This window comes from Prionailurus bengalensis, chromosome B1 (genome assembly GCF_016509475.1).
Source record: "Prionailurus bengalensis isolate Pbe53 chromosome B1, Fcat_Pben_1.1_paternal_pri, whole genome shotgun sequence".
In the NCBI taxonomy this organism is placed as follows: Eukaryota; Metazoa; Chordata; class Mammalia; order Carnivora; family Felidae; genus Prionailurus; species Prionailurus bengalensis.
The window spans coordinates 193,271,158-193,285,890 of record NC_057344.1 but is presented as its reverse complement, the minus strand read 5'-3'; the positions used below and the strand labels follow the sequence as shown (position 1 = coordinate 193,285,890).

General features: G+C 41.4%; 1 long non-coding RNA gene across 1 annotated transcript; it reads right to left on the bottom strand.

Moving 5' to 3' along the window:
• Positions 1-387: 387 nt before the first annotated feature.
• On the bottom strand, positions 388-14,390 carry LOC122479012. The gene is made up of 2 exons (XR_006296211.1): positions 14,296-14,390; positions 388-1,274 (listed from the first exon to the last, which is right to left on the bottom strand). It is a non-coding gene; the product is annotated as an uncharacterized LOC122479012 (long non-coding RNA).
• Between the last annotated feature and the right edge of the window lie 343 nt (positions 14,391-14,733).

Here is a 14,733-nt window from a genome sequence, read left to right as displayed (position 1 = left end):
TAGCCTTTAGGGAAGTACGAATAATTTACATTTTTTGTTCTTTTCTAGTTGGTCACCCCGGTGGTTCAAGTGCAGACAAAGCAGACAAACTCTGAGAGCTGGGATTAAAAAGAAAATAAAAAACAGCTCACAGTAATGACCCCTCCCAAGAAAAGACCCAGCAATCTTCCAGCTACAGTAGCAGTAATCCCAAACCCACTACAGCATCTAATTGAAATATTGATTCTTCAGTTAGGTCTCTAACTTAAAATTCCAGAGCAGAGAGCTCCCCACCACACAGACACCCCCTTTGCAGAATCACATCACAGAACACACAGTGTTTCCTTAGCATTAAGCTTCCCTGGGCTTTCATTTCAATTAGTCATAAAAAAAGATCAAGAAGGAAAGTATTGTCGGAAAGATTCCAGTCAGTGTTTTATTGCCTGAAACAATTCTCAGGATTAACCATTTCATATCAGAAAGGGAATTCTGCAGAAAGAGAAATGCTTTTTCCTTACAGAGAGGAAGCTGTGGGTAAAACAAAGAATACAAAATCTACTTTCTTCTAAGTGTCTTATTCAACATGTTTTCATTAAACAATCTCATTTATGGCATTAAAATTTTCCCGAACAAACACCAATATATGCCAAAAAATTATCACAAATCCAACTTTTGCTCTCCTTCTATTTCCATGTAGGTTCCAAGAACAACAAAATCCCTTGACATTATTATCTCCTCCGAATACTAATTATGTCACTACCACTGCATGTCTGCTAATCTTCCAGAAATAATGTGAGAATTACCGGGACGCAATAGGAACAGAATGGAATTAGAAACATATTTTGTGGATTTGTCAAAACTACCAGCTTTCTAAGAGTGGTAAAATGCACATCCAAAAAAAATTCTTTCATAAGGACAAATTCCCACAATGAAGATAAATGATGAGTCTTAATACTACGCTTTGAGCATAGACAACTAGCTAGAGCAAGGCCAGTATTCGGCGGGTTCTTTTATTCTTACAGGAAATTTAGTTCACGGCACCCAGGATTTTCATCTCAGAGCACAGCTCTGACTCTAGATGAGACCTGTTTTTAATCATGCTTAATGGGCCTGGTTCCCAAGAGAATAACAATGAAGGTGAAAACCTCTTGAGCAGGGAGGAGAATACACTTGCTCTGGGGACCAGGACCTAATCCTTCCCTGTGAAGGAAGGAAACAATGTCTTCCTCCTCTTCAGTCGCAAACATTTCTTGAATGTATGAATGACAGTATCATCATGCTCTGCTCATCCTGGGCTAAAAACAAAAGAATCATAAGCTGTTGTGCCTGAAGTTACCTTTGCCGTTATCTCCTTCAGCTCCATTTTGCAGATGTAGAAACTGATGCCTAAAAACTGATGGGTTTCCTGAAGGTACATACTTGGTCACATAAGGCATAGGCATCTGTATTTATTTCCCCAATCTCTGATCAAGGCTCTCTCCTCTACTTCAGATGACAAAATCCTACATCATTCTCAAAATCAAGTCTTAGGGATGTCTCGGGGCATCTCCTTCCCTGACTCTGAGCCACTGCAGGGTCCAGACACGTATCACCTCTTTCTGGACACCAGCTGCAGGATCTGCTGGTCTCGGGGATTCCAGTGTGGTCACTTGGATGTCTCCACACTCCTCTCCGATTTTTCAGCCCTGCTCAAAGGCTTTCTTCTCTATCCCATCACTGGCACCCACCTGACCTCTTTGCTGTACCACTAACAGTCACGCATGCACACATGTGCACACACCTCATGCTGGTTCACTCAGCAGGACTTTAGTTTTGCGGTCCGCCTCAGCTGGATTCTTCTTCCCATCCATCTGGCTGGTTCCATTCTATGCCATTGTTACCTCCCATGACTACTCCCCTTCCTTCCACACCCCACACCCAGTCTTGGGTTAGGATCCTCTAATCTCAGATCTCGTGTTTCCACATATCTGTTATCTCTGCACTAAACTCGGGCACATTACCTAAAACCCTTGCATGGGTTTCCCAGATTCCGCTGGACCTGGTTTCTCCCAATCATTGAACCAATGGACATGCAGGTATCATGTGAAAACTATATTAACTTATAAATATTGACACGGACAAGTGACAGGTAGTTAGGGATATTTAGACAACATTTGTACGTTTCTAGGCACCAATTACTCTATCTCTTTTTTAACTCAGTGGATTATTTTGAATACAGTGCACCTGTGATCTTTCTGATCCTCTCACAGGAGAACAGGAACTCTTGACATAATTTTGCTTCTACCTTTGAAAACCTCATGTTAGTTATGGACAAGTGTGTGTTTTCTTTAAGGAGTTCGGTCACTGGACTCACAAAATGTTGTATCTGAGAAGAATAAGGTTCTTAATTGTGTTTGCAATGAAATATATGAATAAATAGATGGAACACATTAATACTGTATTAATAGCTACGAGTGTCTTCTAGAATGGTGTGTCCTATGCCAAGTGCAGCTGGTTGTATTATAAGTACCTTTTTATATGTCTGTTTCCCACACTTCATTCCAGGCTAATTGTCTGATTCAGATTGTGTGGCCAGAGCCAGCATAGTATCTGGCTCAGTATAAAAACTCAATACTTTTGGAATGAAACATTTATGTAGTCCTAAGCTCTCTGTGAAACCTTGGCTAAGTGGATATTTCCCTGTGAACTACTTTTCCTATATCCCTTACCAAAAAGTCAGTCTACACTTAAATCCAAGACGCAATATATTGCCAAAAAAGTTTGTCTCCTATAATTCCCTTCATTGCCTACATCGGCCCTCTAATACCAAGCAGAATAACCCTGGTCTCTCTTCCAGATATTTGAGGACTGTGATTATTTCTCTGGCAAATCTTCATGTCTTTGGGCTAATACTTCCCTGTTCTTCAATCATTTTCAGACATTCATTAGGGCTTAACTCTTATAAGCACACTCTACAGGTGCTCAATCTCCCACTTAAGCTGTGCCCCCCAAGCAAGGAATGCACACAGCATTGCCTGGAATGTCTGTCCAGACCACAGTTCAGGGAGGTTGTCACCTCCTTTGATTTTGATGCCATACCTCTGCTAATGAGGCCAAAGTGTATCAGCTTTTTCAGTAGCCACTCAACTGACATCCCCATACCCACTCTTTCCCAATTTCCTATCTGAAGAAGAGTCATTCCTCACATTATTAAAATCAATTCCTCCCCCTTGGACTTTTAACCCTATCTCATTCTGCCTTTCCAAGGATTTTATACCATCACCTACAACCTCGCTTACTTTCTATGCAACTTCTTCCTGCCTAAAGTCCCTTCCCAGTAGCTTTAAACATGCTCAGTCTCTTATCACACACACACACACACACACACACACTGTCTCTCTCTCTCTCTCTCTCTCTCTCTCTTTCCAGTATCGTGTTCTACCCTCATCATTTCTCCCAAATTCTCTTACCAAGATCACAAATGACTTTCATTTTACTAAATCCAAAGGACAAAAGTAGCCTTTCATTTTGACTTCTTTGCTTCATTTGACTGTTGACTCCTTAACAACTCCTTAAAACTCTTGCCATATCCTCCATGATGTTTGTCTTTCTGGTTTTCCTTAATTTCCCTTTGTGGACTCCTGTTCCTCAGCTATACTTTCAAATGTCTGGGTCCCCTACGCCTTACCTTCAGACTCTTCTCTTTCACCTCTCAGTAGATAATGGCATTACCTTCCATTATTTCAACCACCATCTAAAATCTAATGTCTCCCAAATTCCATCTCCATTCCAGATCTTTCTCCTAAGCTACAGTCTTATGAAAAAAAAAAAAAAGAGGATACCCTCTACTCATCATTTGCACAGGGGCATTTCTGAAGTCCCTCCAACTCGACAACAGCAAATTCAACTCAACTGTCTCTACTACTGTCTCCTCCTCTTGTTCTTCTTTGTTCCATAAAAGCCAGGATAGACCACCCAGTGTTCTCCAAGAGGCCTACAGATGAGATGGGGTGTAGACAAATATAACTTGCTGAACAGGGCTAAGTCAGATACAATGAGACCATTGTTTCATTTTTGCTCCATCATTGAAATCAACCACTCCTGCTTACGCCTCCTTTCTTTGCCCTTCCTCAGAGCACATTTCAAGCACCGTGACCATTTTTTGCACCTTTTTCAAATACAAGAGCAATCACACTGAGCTCTCTGTAACTCACTTTCAAGTTCAGTGTTTTTTAAGTCACAACTTCAATTTCTCACCCAACGTAAATCTTCTTTCCCCCACCCCCACCTCTTCTTCCTAACCGGCTTAAGATCAGGCCTGCCCCATGAACCAGGGACCTATGCCAAGGTTGGGAGACAATATGGTCTTCTCACTCTCTCTACTTGACCCTCACTCTGTGGCTTCTGTGTTTCACTCCCTTCATCTGAGAGAAGTGCCTTTAACCCAGAATGTGTATGGACCATTAACAAAGTTCACTGGGCCTCATTTTCCTCACAAAAAGTGAGACTGTTGCAGTAAGTGACCTCCATATCTACTACTGCAAGATCTCAGATTTCCTTTCTCTGAGGCAAACACCAATTCGTTTGTCCACAGGGCCGTGATAATTTTTGAATTCTTAAATGTCTTCTCTATCTACAAGCTCATAAAAGAACTACGGATCCTTTAGTAATGTTTTCAAGTGAGACCAAAACACGATGAGGCACGGCCCTACCCCTGGATCTCCAAACGGTACCATCAGCAAACTGTCTTGTTCACATTCTTACACCATTGCTGAGACCAGGACAGCACCTTCAGTCCACGTCACAAGCAGACCACATATATTTTTCTTAAATCATGGTCATACTTCAGGAAAGTAGGTTTGCAGCTTGACAGCGTCCTCAGCAGTCACTGTTTCAGTTACCCCTGAAATGGTGACCCATGGTCTCATCGAATCATTTCTTTTTTCTTTTCAAATTTCTTGACTGTCATGTAATAGTTTGGCTGTTTTGAAACAATCCTTTAGTCTTATAATATATTTATACTGCGGGATTTCAAATATGAGAGTGATGTCGTTGATCAAGCTTTTGTCGGCAGTGGTACAGTTTCAAATAAGATGCGTGATAACTAAGTGTTTTGTCTAATACCTTAAATCTCAATCTCTTGTGCAAAAACATATTTCATTCAAAGTGACAGCAACCACAAATTACAAATTTGTGTGTGAGAAAGACTTATTTTAAAGTAATTTTAACGGAAATAATGCATGTACACAATTTAAAAGGACAAATAGTGGTCGCCTACTCCATTCCTCTCTAGAAAATCAAGACTCCCAGTGGCAACATTTTTCAAGTCTTTTAGCTATTTCTTCTTGCATATGATTCAATATTTCTAAATAACATCTTTAGAGCACTCATTCTCGGTTCAACTTCAGACGTTATCTTTTGATTTCTGAGTTAGGATATAGGTTTGGATACCATGACAGAAACTAAAATGGCAGTGCCTTAAAATTAGAAGCTTAGTTTCCTCTTATAAATAAGCATCAAGTTAGAAAGACCTTTATTCACCTGATCCAAGATGGCTTGACACCATGACCACATTTCATCCAATGGAATCATGGAGAAGAGAGTGGGAAGAACAAGATACTTTCCTTTTATGGGCACAACCTAGAAAATGTACATATTAAACACCCCAAATTTGTTCCACAAATGTGTTTAACAAATTTAGCTTATTTTAAATGTTTTCTCTTGTTATTGCAACTAAACAGATTTTTTAAAATACAGTTACATAATAAATGCAAAATCAGAACAGTGGTTCCCTCTGCAAAGGGAATGAAGGGGGATGAAATAGAGGAGAAGCTGGAACTGAGTTATGGTTAATGTTTAAGCCAAACATTTGGTGATGGGGTTGTAGTCTCCATTATATTATTCTGCTTTATAGTTTGCATATATTATTTTATATGTATCAAATATTTAAAATAGATTACAAGAAGACAAAGCAAGATAGATATAAAATACTAGAAAATAATAAGTAAGGTTGGAAGTAGGTTACCTGAATTAAGGTATTGCTAGGATCCTTATAATGCACAGAGCAAGTTTGATTACTATGAGACTTTAAGCTTGATAAGCATGTTAAAATAGCGTGGGTAACAATTAAGAATAAATGAAACAACAGAAAGACATTCAAACCAGAAGTCAGGAAAGAAAAATAAAACATAAAAATAGTAGAACTGATAAAAAATACCAAGTAAGATGTAGAAATTAAGCCAAATAATCAGCAAGCACAACGAATATAAGTGACTATACTCACTCATTAAAATACAAAGACCATTAGGGGGCACTGGTTGACTCGGTTGAGCGGCCAACTCTTGATTTTAGCTCAGGTCATGATCCCAAAGTCATGGGATCAATCCCCTCATCAGGTTCTACACTGAGTGTGGAGCCTGCTTAAGATTTTGCCTCCCTCTGCCCCCTCCCCTGCTCATACTCTCTCTCTCCCTCCCTCTCTCTCTCTCTCAAAAATAAAAGTAAGTAAAACAAACCTTTAAAAAAAAAAGATAAAGACCATTAGGTAAGAATAAAAACAAAACAAAACAAAACAAAACAAAACAAAACAAACAAACAAAAAAACCCAGCTGAATGCTGTGTATGAGCACATCTTAAATAAAAGAACACAGGTTCAAAGTAAAAGGGAAAAAAAAAAAACACTATACACCCAGAATATATTAAACAACAAAAAAAATCGCTTTCATGACATCAGGGAGAAAATATACTTTAAGGCCAAAAACATTACAGTTAAAGAAAAGCACTACATCACAGCAATGTTTTAGTTTACTTCAAAAATATAACTATAAACTACTATGACCTAATAGTATGGCCTCAAAATATACCAAAAACAAAAAAAAAAAACAAAAAAAACAAAAAACCACCCAATCCATGATAAAGATCAAAGCTACGTCCCATCTCACCTTCAGAAACCTGTTCTGTCAATATTAGACCTATTACCTGAGCTCCAGCTCCGCCCACCCCCGTAGCTGGATTCCGGCTGGATTGGCCAATGGAAACGCACTTCTCTCTTTCTTTACCAAGCGTCGTTTCCGTGGCAACAGCAGCATCTGCACTCCTGTCCAGATCCCACCTGCTTATCGTGCCCAACGTTCCAGTCATCTAGCCTCCCTTTATTCCTGCTATTCCCAGTGTCTAAATTTTCCTCGTTTCCTCTTCTGCTTTTTGGCTCTTCCGCCACAAGGGTAACCAAGTATATGCTTACAGTTTATCTTGTTGCAAATACTCAGAATGGTTCCTGTTTTCATGGTTAGCCTCGTCATTAGTATTCTATTGTTTCCATAGCAAATTGCCACAAATTAAGCGGCTTAAAACCACACGGATTTATTATCTCATGGTTGTATGGGTCAGGAACCCAGTGGGCTTGGCTGGTGCCTCTGCTCTGAGTTTCATAAGGGCTGAAATCCAGGTGTCAGTAGGGCCGTTTCCTTTCTCATTTTTTCCAGCTTTATGGAGATATAATTGACATATAACACTGTGTAAGTTTAAGGTGAGCAATGTGATGATCTGATACACGTATATACTGTGAAAATGATTACCACAAAAAGGTTAGTTAACACATCCATCACTTCACATAATTACAACTTTCCTGTAGTGAGAAATATATGGTTTACTCTCCTAGCAACTTTCAAGTATACAGTACGGTGGTGTTAATTATAGTCATCACGATGTATATTAGATCCCCAAAACTTATCATCTTATAACTAGACGTTTGTGGCCTTTGACCAACATCTTCCGTTTCCCCTACCCCCCAGTCCATCAACATCTTCCCATTTCCTCTACCCCCCAGTCCATGGAAAACCACCACTCTATTTGCTGTTTATATGGATTTAGCTTCTTTTTTTTTTTAAGGTTCTACATGTAAGTGCGATCGTGTAGTCATTGTCTTTTCCTTTCTGACTTACATCACTTAGCACAATGCCACCAAGATCCACACATGTGTAATATTCCATTGTGTGTGTGTGTGTGTGTGTGTTCACCTGTTGATGGATACTTAGGTTGTTTCCATGTACTGACTATTGTGAATAATGCTGAAATAAGTATTGGAGTACAGATATCTCTTTGAGTTAGTGATTTCATTTCTTTTGAATATATACCCAGGGGTGGGATTGCTGGATCATACAGTAGCTCTATTTTTAATTTCTTGAGAAATCTCCATACTGTTTTCCACAGTGGTTATAACAATATACATTCCCATCAAGAACACACAAGGATTCCCTTTGTTCCATATCCTCACCAGCACTTATTATATATATCTTGTCTTTTTTATAATGCTCATTCTAACAAGTGTGAGGAGATATTTTTCATTTGCATTCCCTAACAATTAGTGATGTTGAGCACCTTTCCATGTACCTGTTACTCATTTGTAGTTCTTCTTTGCAAAAATGTCTATTTAGATCCTCTGTCCATAAATTGGATTGTTTGTTTTACTTCAGATTATTTGTTTTTTGCCATTGAATTGGCTCTAGCTTGGATTTCCAGTCTTCTGTTGAACAAGAATGGTGAGAGTGATCACCCCTGTCTTATTCTTGATTCTAAAGGAAAAGCTTCCAATTTTCTACCATGGGGAATGATGTTAGCTGTGGGTTGTTCATAGGCTTTATTATGTTGAGGTATGTTACTTTATACCCAATTTATTGAATTATCATAAAGTGGTGTTGAATTTTGTCAAATGCTTTGTCTGCATTTATTGAGAGGATCTTACAATTTTTACCCTTCATCCTATTAATGTGCGTATCACGTCTATTGATTTGCATATGTCGGACCATCCCTGCATATGATACAAGGGATAAATCCCACTGTTGTAGTGTATGGTCCTTTTAATGCGTTATTGAATTCAGTTTTCTGGTATCGTGCTGAGAATTTTGGCCTCTGTATTCATCAGGAACATTGGCCTGTAGTTTCCTTTTCTTGTCGTGTCCTTATCTGACTTTGTATTAGGGTGAACTGGCCTTGTAAAATGAATTTGGAAGTGTTTCTTCAATTTTTTGGAAGAGTTTAAGAAGGGTTGGCATTAATTCTTCTTTAAATGGTTGGTGGAATTCACCCATGAAACCATCTGGTCCTGGGCTTTTCTTTGTTGGAAGGGTTTTGATTACTGCTTTCATCTCATCTGGCAGAATGGATGACCATGTCTCTTGCCAGGTCCACTGAGTGGACCGGACCTGTCCCTGACTGTGGCAAAAAGGGCTAGAGTCAAGTTTAGGGTCTTTTCAGGGCCTTCAGGACTAGTGCTAGTCCTGCTCATATACTGCAGCTCTAAGGGGATTGGAGTCAAGTAGAGGGCCTCTTCAGCATCTCTGGGGGTGCAGATAGGAGTGTCACCTGCAGGATCTCTGTGCCAGCAGGACTATTCATGAACTGTTACTGGGATGGGTGGGAGTTCAGTTATAGGACCCTTTCAGAATCCATATCCTGACCAAGTTTAGCAGGCATACCTTCAGGGATTCCCAGACTGTGACCAAGAGGGGTACAACTGGTTTATGGGTCACTTGAGAGTCCACAGCTGAGACTGAGGTCTATGTGTCTATCACCCAATGCATAGCATGACTTTTCCCTTGACAAATGGTGCTGATGACAGAACCAAAGCCAAATAGGGTTGTAACTGAGTCCTCAGGGGTATGAAGCTATTTCTGGATCTGCAGCCCAGACCATAATCAGTGAGTTAGCCACCTGGGTGCAGGCCTGCCTTCCCAAAGTGGCTCTTCTCGGTCTTGGACTGCACCAGAGTTTCACCGTCTCTTACCTGAATCCCAAACCTCCCACAAAGGCACTTTTGTCCATAGGTGGAGGCCAAATTGCTCTTGTTAAGGGTAATATAGCTGTGAGGGATGTCCCATTTGGTCATCTTGCTGACCTGTATTCCCTTCTGGAGGCCAAGGGAGAATCTGTATCTTAGGATATTCAGTTATTGGCAGAATTTAGTTCTGTGCAGTTGTAGACCTGAGCTTTCCATTTCCCTGCTGGCTACCTTCCAGGAGCTGCTCACAACTTCTAGAGACTGCCTGTATGCCTTGGCCCATGGCCCCATCTTCCATCTTGAAAGCCAGTAACAGTGGGTGTGGTCCTCATCAAGGTGTATCCTTTCTATCTCTTCTGCCTCCTTATCTTTTACAAGTTATAACTAACTGTTTCATTTTATTCCTCTGACTATAAAGACCCATGGGACTATATCTGGGCCACTTGAAGAATCCAGAACAATCTTTCAATTTTAGGATCAGCTGATTAGCAACTTTAACTCCAACTACAAAGTTCGTTTTGCAATGTGCCATAACATATTTGTAGGCCAATTACCAGGGAATAAAGATCATGGTCCCACCTAGTTAAGACCAGCTTGACTCCTAAGGAATGATTCCTGACAAGACCTGGTGTAAAGGGAATATTACTCTGAAAGAGTGGGCTCAGACCTTGCACTCTTCCCCCAGCACTCTGAAAGCCCCAAGGTGGTGGTTCAAGGCCCTCCCAAAAATTCAGCACAGAAGTTAAGCTGACTGGATAGGACTTCATGCCTCTTTCTTTTTCTCCCCTGCATTTTGCAAGTAGGAAGTAAGGCTCAGAGAAACCAAGTCATTGCTCAAAGTCACAAACTCAGTTCATGACAGTGCAATAGAAATACCTGATATTCATTCATTTATCCGTTCAATAACACTTGCTAAACCCTACCAGCTAACTGGACCAGGGAAACAAACATGAAATAAACCTTGCCAATCCACCTATCAGAGATTTTTGTTTGTTTTCCAAGATACAAATGCAGTTAACATGTTTGCATACTTGATGCTAGTTCAGTAAAGTTTCCCACACATTTTTACATAAAAGTTTGATTTTCTCTAAGAACATCTGCTTCAGCTCAAAGGCAGCTGTCAGGGTGATAGGACCTGATTCAAATCCAAGCTGTGTGTCCTTAGGGAATTCACTTAGTGATAGTATTTACCTGAAAGGGCTGTTGTGAGCAGGATTGAGTGGTATCTGCACGTCACTGGGAACTAGCATATAGCAGGTGCTCAGTAAGTGATAGCCGTGATCATTGTCGTTACCCAACCTCCCTGAGCCTCAGTTTTATTTTTTATTAAGTGGGCACAATAATAAGCATATCATGGGGTGATTACCTGAGGAAGTATCAATAACACATGTGGCACACAGTTTGTACAAACACACCTCTCCTTCCTCCCTCCTTAACAACCTCACTAAACTGATTCTTTTTGTGGCTTACACCTTCAATAAAACACGTCAGGAAAGGTCTGTGATAGAGAGGCAATGCAGCAGGGGTCAGGATTTCAGGGTTCTTTAGAGGATCTGAAACTACCCTCCTGTATGACTTTAGGCAAGGGGTTTGGCTTTTATGATCCTCAGTTTCCTCATCCATGAAGAACAGAATGCTCTAGAAAATAATCTTCACCCCCTACTTTGGTTTTAAATTAACCAGAGAGTTACGCCAGTCTCTAGGAATGGAATCTTCCAAAATGCACAAGGCTTGCAAATCCCTTAATCATGCAGTTTTAGGGGGTCAGTCTCCCTGCTCACTTCATTTTCTTTTTGCTGATGTGGCTGGTCTCCCCAGGGAGATCTTGGATGGACCAAAGGATGACACAGGAAACTGGAAGCCAGGTGAGACCCAGAGAGAAACCCAAAAAAACAAGAGGGCCCCAGACCTGAGACAGATAGGTGGCTTCCAGAGCAGCAGCCCCAGAGGAAGAAACAAACTCAGGCTGTCAGAGGAAGCATTGTAAAGAGAAAACCATGACGGAGCAGGTAGTAGGAGGTGGCTCTTATTAACATTCTCCACTGTCCGGTGATGCAGCATCCATCCCTGGAGCGTGGTGCCCCCACGTTAGGACCTGGCAGGCCTCCATGCTGAAGGAGGCCATGGAGCTACCTGCCTTACCTTGGGAAGAGGTCAAGAACAGCACAAGGGGATCTGGAAAGAAAATATACCAACCTGACCCAGAACCAAGCACAGAGTCAGGCGAAGCCAAGGTAGGAGCAGTAAATTATGTGTTAGTGAGAAGCCAGCACCCCCAAAACAGAACTGTCTCTTACCCACCTCAGAAAGAGTTCTTTGGGGTTTGCTAGAAACAGAGACTCTTTTAAGCTGTCTCAAAAAATAAACACTTATTGTCAGGACGCACAGTCAACAAAAGAGACTGGATCACAAAAGAAGCCAGTTTGTTGTCTTCAATTCAAGGCATCACCAACGCTGGGATTTTTCCGTTTGTTCTCTCCTTCTATTTATGTCTTCTTGTTCTCTGACAAACTGGCTTGCTTTCTGTATTTTCTGAGTGACATTCCAAAAGAAGAAAATCTGGCTATTCTAGCTGATTACCATTGCCCTTACTTTTCAGGCCAATCTTCATTATGGCTCAGTGGCCAGCCTACGAATTGGCTGCCTTCAAGTCAAATATTTACTACCAATCTAGTAAGTAGCAACTCTTTATTTAAGGAACTATGTCAGAGTGACCTGTTGTGGGTGGGACTGATAGCCTTCAAAGGTAGTGGTGAATAGCAGGTGTCATGTTGAACATGTCTAGTGAACATCCATGTAAAAAACAGTAATTAAGAGACTATAATGGGCTGGTACCTACTAAGCTCTGGACCCCAGGAAGTTCCCATTTCTGCCCCTCAGGGTCAAATCAGTGGCAGCATCTACAAGGACAGAGACCCCATCTAATGTATCACAGGGACCTGATATCTTGGCCTTATGCGTGACAGGAAGGGAACCAAGGGAGGAAGTAAATAGAAGGACCTAGACAGACAGAGGGTTCCTAGAAAATGCAGTTCCATAAATTGTTCTGGATGGATTTTTGCCTGGGTTCTGGGTTGTCCCTGATGGAGTCACTAGTATCACAACCTGTGCGCCCAAATGCATTCCTTCCCGTCCTTTCTGTTCCAGCCGATGATTCCCAAAATAATGCTCATACTTACAGATTCATTAGTTGGGAATCAGACCTGGGATCTATCTCTGGCTCAGCTGTGTGTCCTTGAGCAAGTCACTTAGCCTCTCTAAGCCTCAGTGTCCTCATCTATAAAATTACACTAAGAAAACCTACTGTATGCATGGACCACTATGTTCAGGATCATTCTTTCCATTGCTATTGGCATGTGACTGAACGGTGTTGGACTCTTGAAAGCAGTTGTCATTCCTTCTGTGACAGGAAATGGATGGAGGCTTGGAAAGAAAGGAGGAAGGACTTCAAGGCATTGCTTCCAAGGCAGAAGTGTGAAGGTAGAAGGGGAATAGTGTCAGGGCCCCTGAGGTCACGGGCTCCAGAACCAGTGTCTTACACAGCCATCCTGGGGATGGGCTGGTGTCAGATTGGAGACAATCGAGAGTTATAATGTCAGAGTCCAGGCCAGTGCTGACTCAGAGAATCCTTGGCTGATGCAACTCTGAGGTGGCTGAAAGGTCCTTTCCCACTCACTGCTGGAGCATCTTGTCCACATTCTGTTACACTCCTGGGAACTCGGGAGCCCAGAGACAGCATTTTGGGGAGAGATTCCCCCTTTCCTCCTGGAGATGCCCTATCACCGGATGAAATGGCCTGATGCCCAGAGCGGCACAGGAGATTCAGGAAGAAAAGTATGACCCCTAGAGGGCACATAACTGGGCATAGTCTTCTGTTTTCAAGATCAAAGCTACATGACAGCTACAAAAGCAATGAGAAGAGAAAACAGGGGCTGGGGATGGGTTTATGAGATTGCCAAGTTTCCCCTTCAAGAACCATTTTGGGGCAGGATGGGATCTTTTGAACTATGTAAACCCTAAAATTCTTGGATAATTCAGGGTAGTAAATGAGGGGGTATTGGCTGTTCTATTAATCTGGATATGTGGGTGCTATAGAGAGCTTTAATCTTAAAAACCAAAGTGATAGAAGCCTTATGCCAGCTCCCGCACCCCATAGGGGAAAGACATTGTATTATTGTTCTGAGGAAGCTACAAGGACATAGGCCTGGAAGAAATGATACTATGGGCTTTGTACACAGATCCCCAGGGATTGAAAGTCCACTCAGGGACTTTCACTGTATCAGGCCCACTGAGGACTTCATTTGGGGCGGGGTTTTGATACCCTCGTGTGGACTAACCCAGATGTCTTTGTACTGTCAAAGAATCTAGACACTGCATGGAGCCAAGCGGTCTCTAGCTCCATGGCTGACTGTTGGAGCTTGAAGTTCACATGCAGCTTTGCCAATAACAAGATACAACAGAGCATGCTCAGAGCAGTGGGGCTGAGCGGGCTGTGAAGGAAAGATGGTCTCCATTCAATCTGGAAGCTGATAACGTTCTCCCACCTGTGCTAATCTTACCTTGGCACCTACTGCACCACTTGCTGTATATCTGAAGGTTCATCTTCCTCAAATCCTTTGCTCAAATGTAAAATATGTGTGACAATATTCATCTGCAAGAAGGAAAATCATAAAGAAGTTAAAGCTCAGATTCTGCTCTACACACAGCTGTGCTATTAATTTTGGCATTTCGGCCTTATTCATGAACCACTTGACACCCCACACAGCAGGATGTTTAGGGTGACTATAATGAAATTCATACAAAGGAAACAATTTAACTATCTGTCTAATTCATATAGATTAATTTAGTTCAGGTATAATTTAGGGCTTTTTTGAATTTGCATTACCAAGTTATTATTTTCTTGGTAAAATAAATTTTCCTTCTCACTCTTCTCTAACTGTACACAGAAATAGACAAGAGATGGTCATCTGGAACTTCCATTGCCACCCATGGAAAAT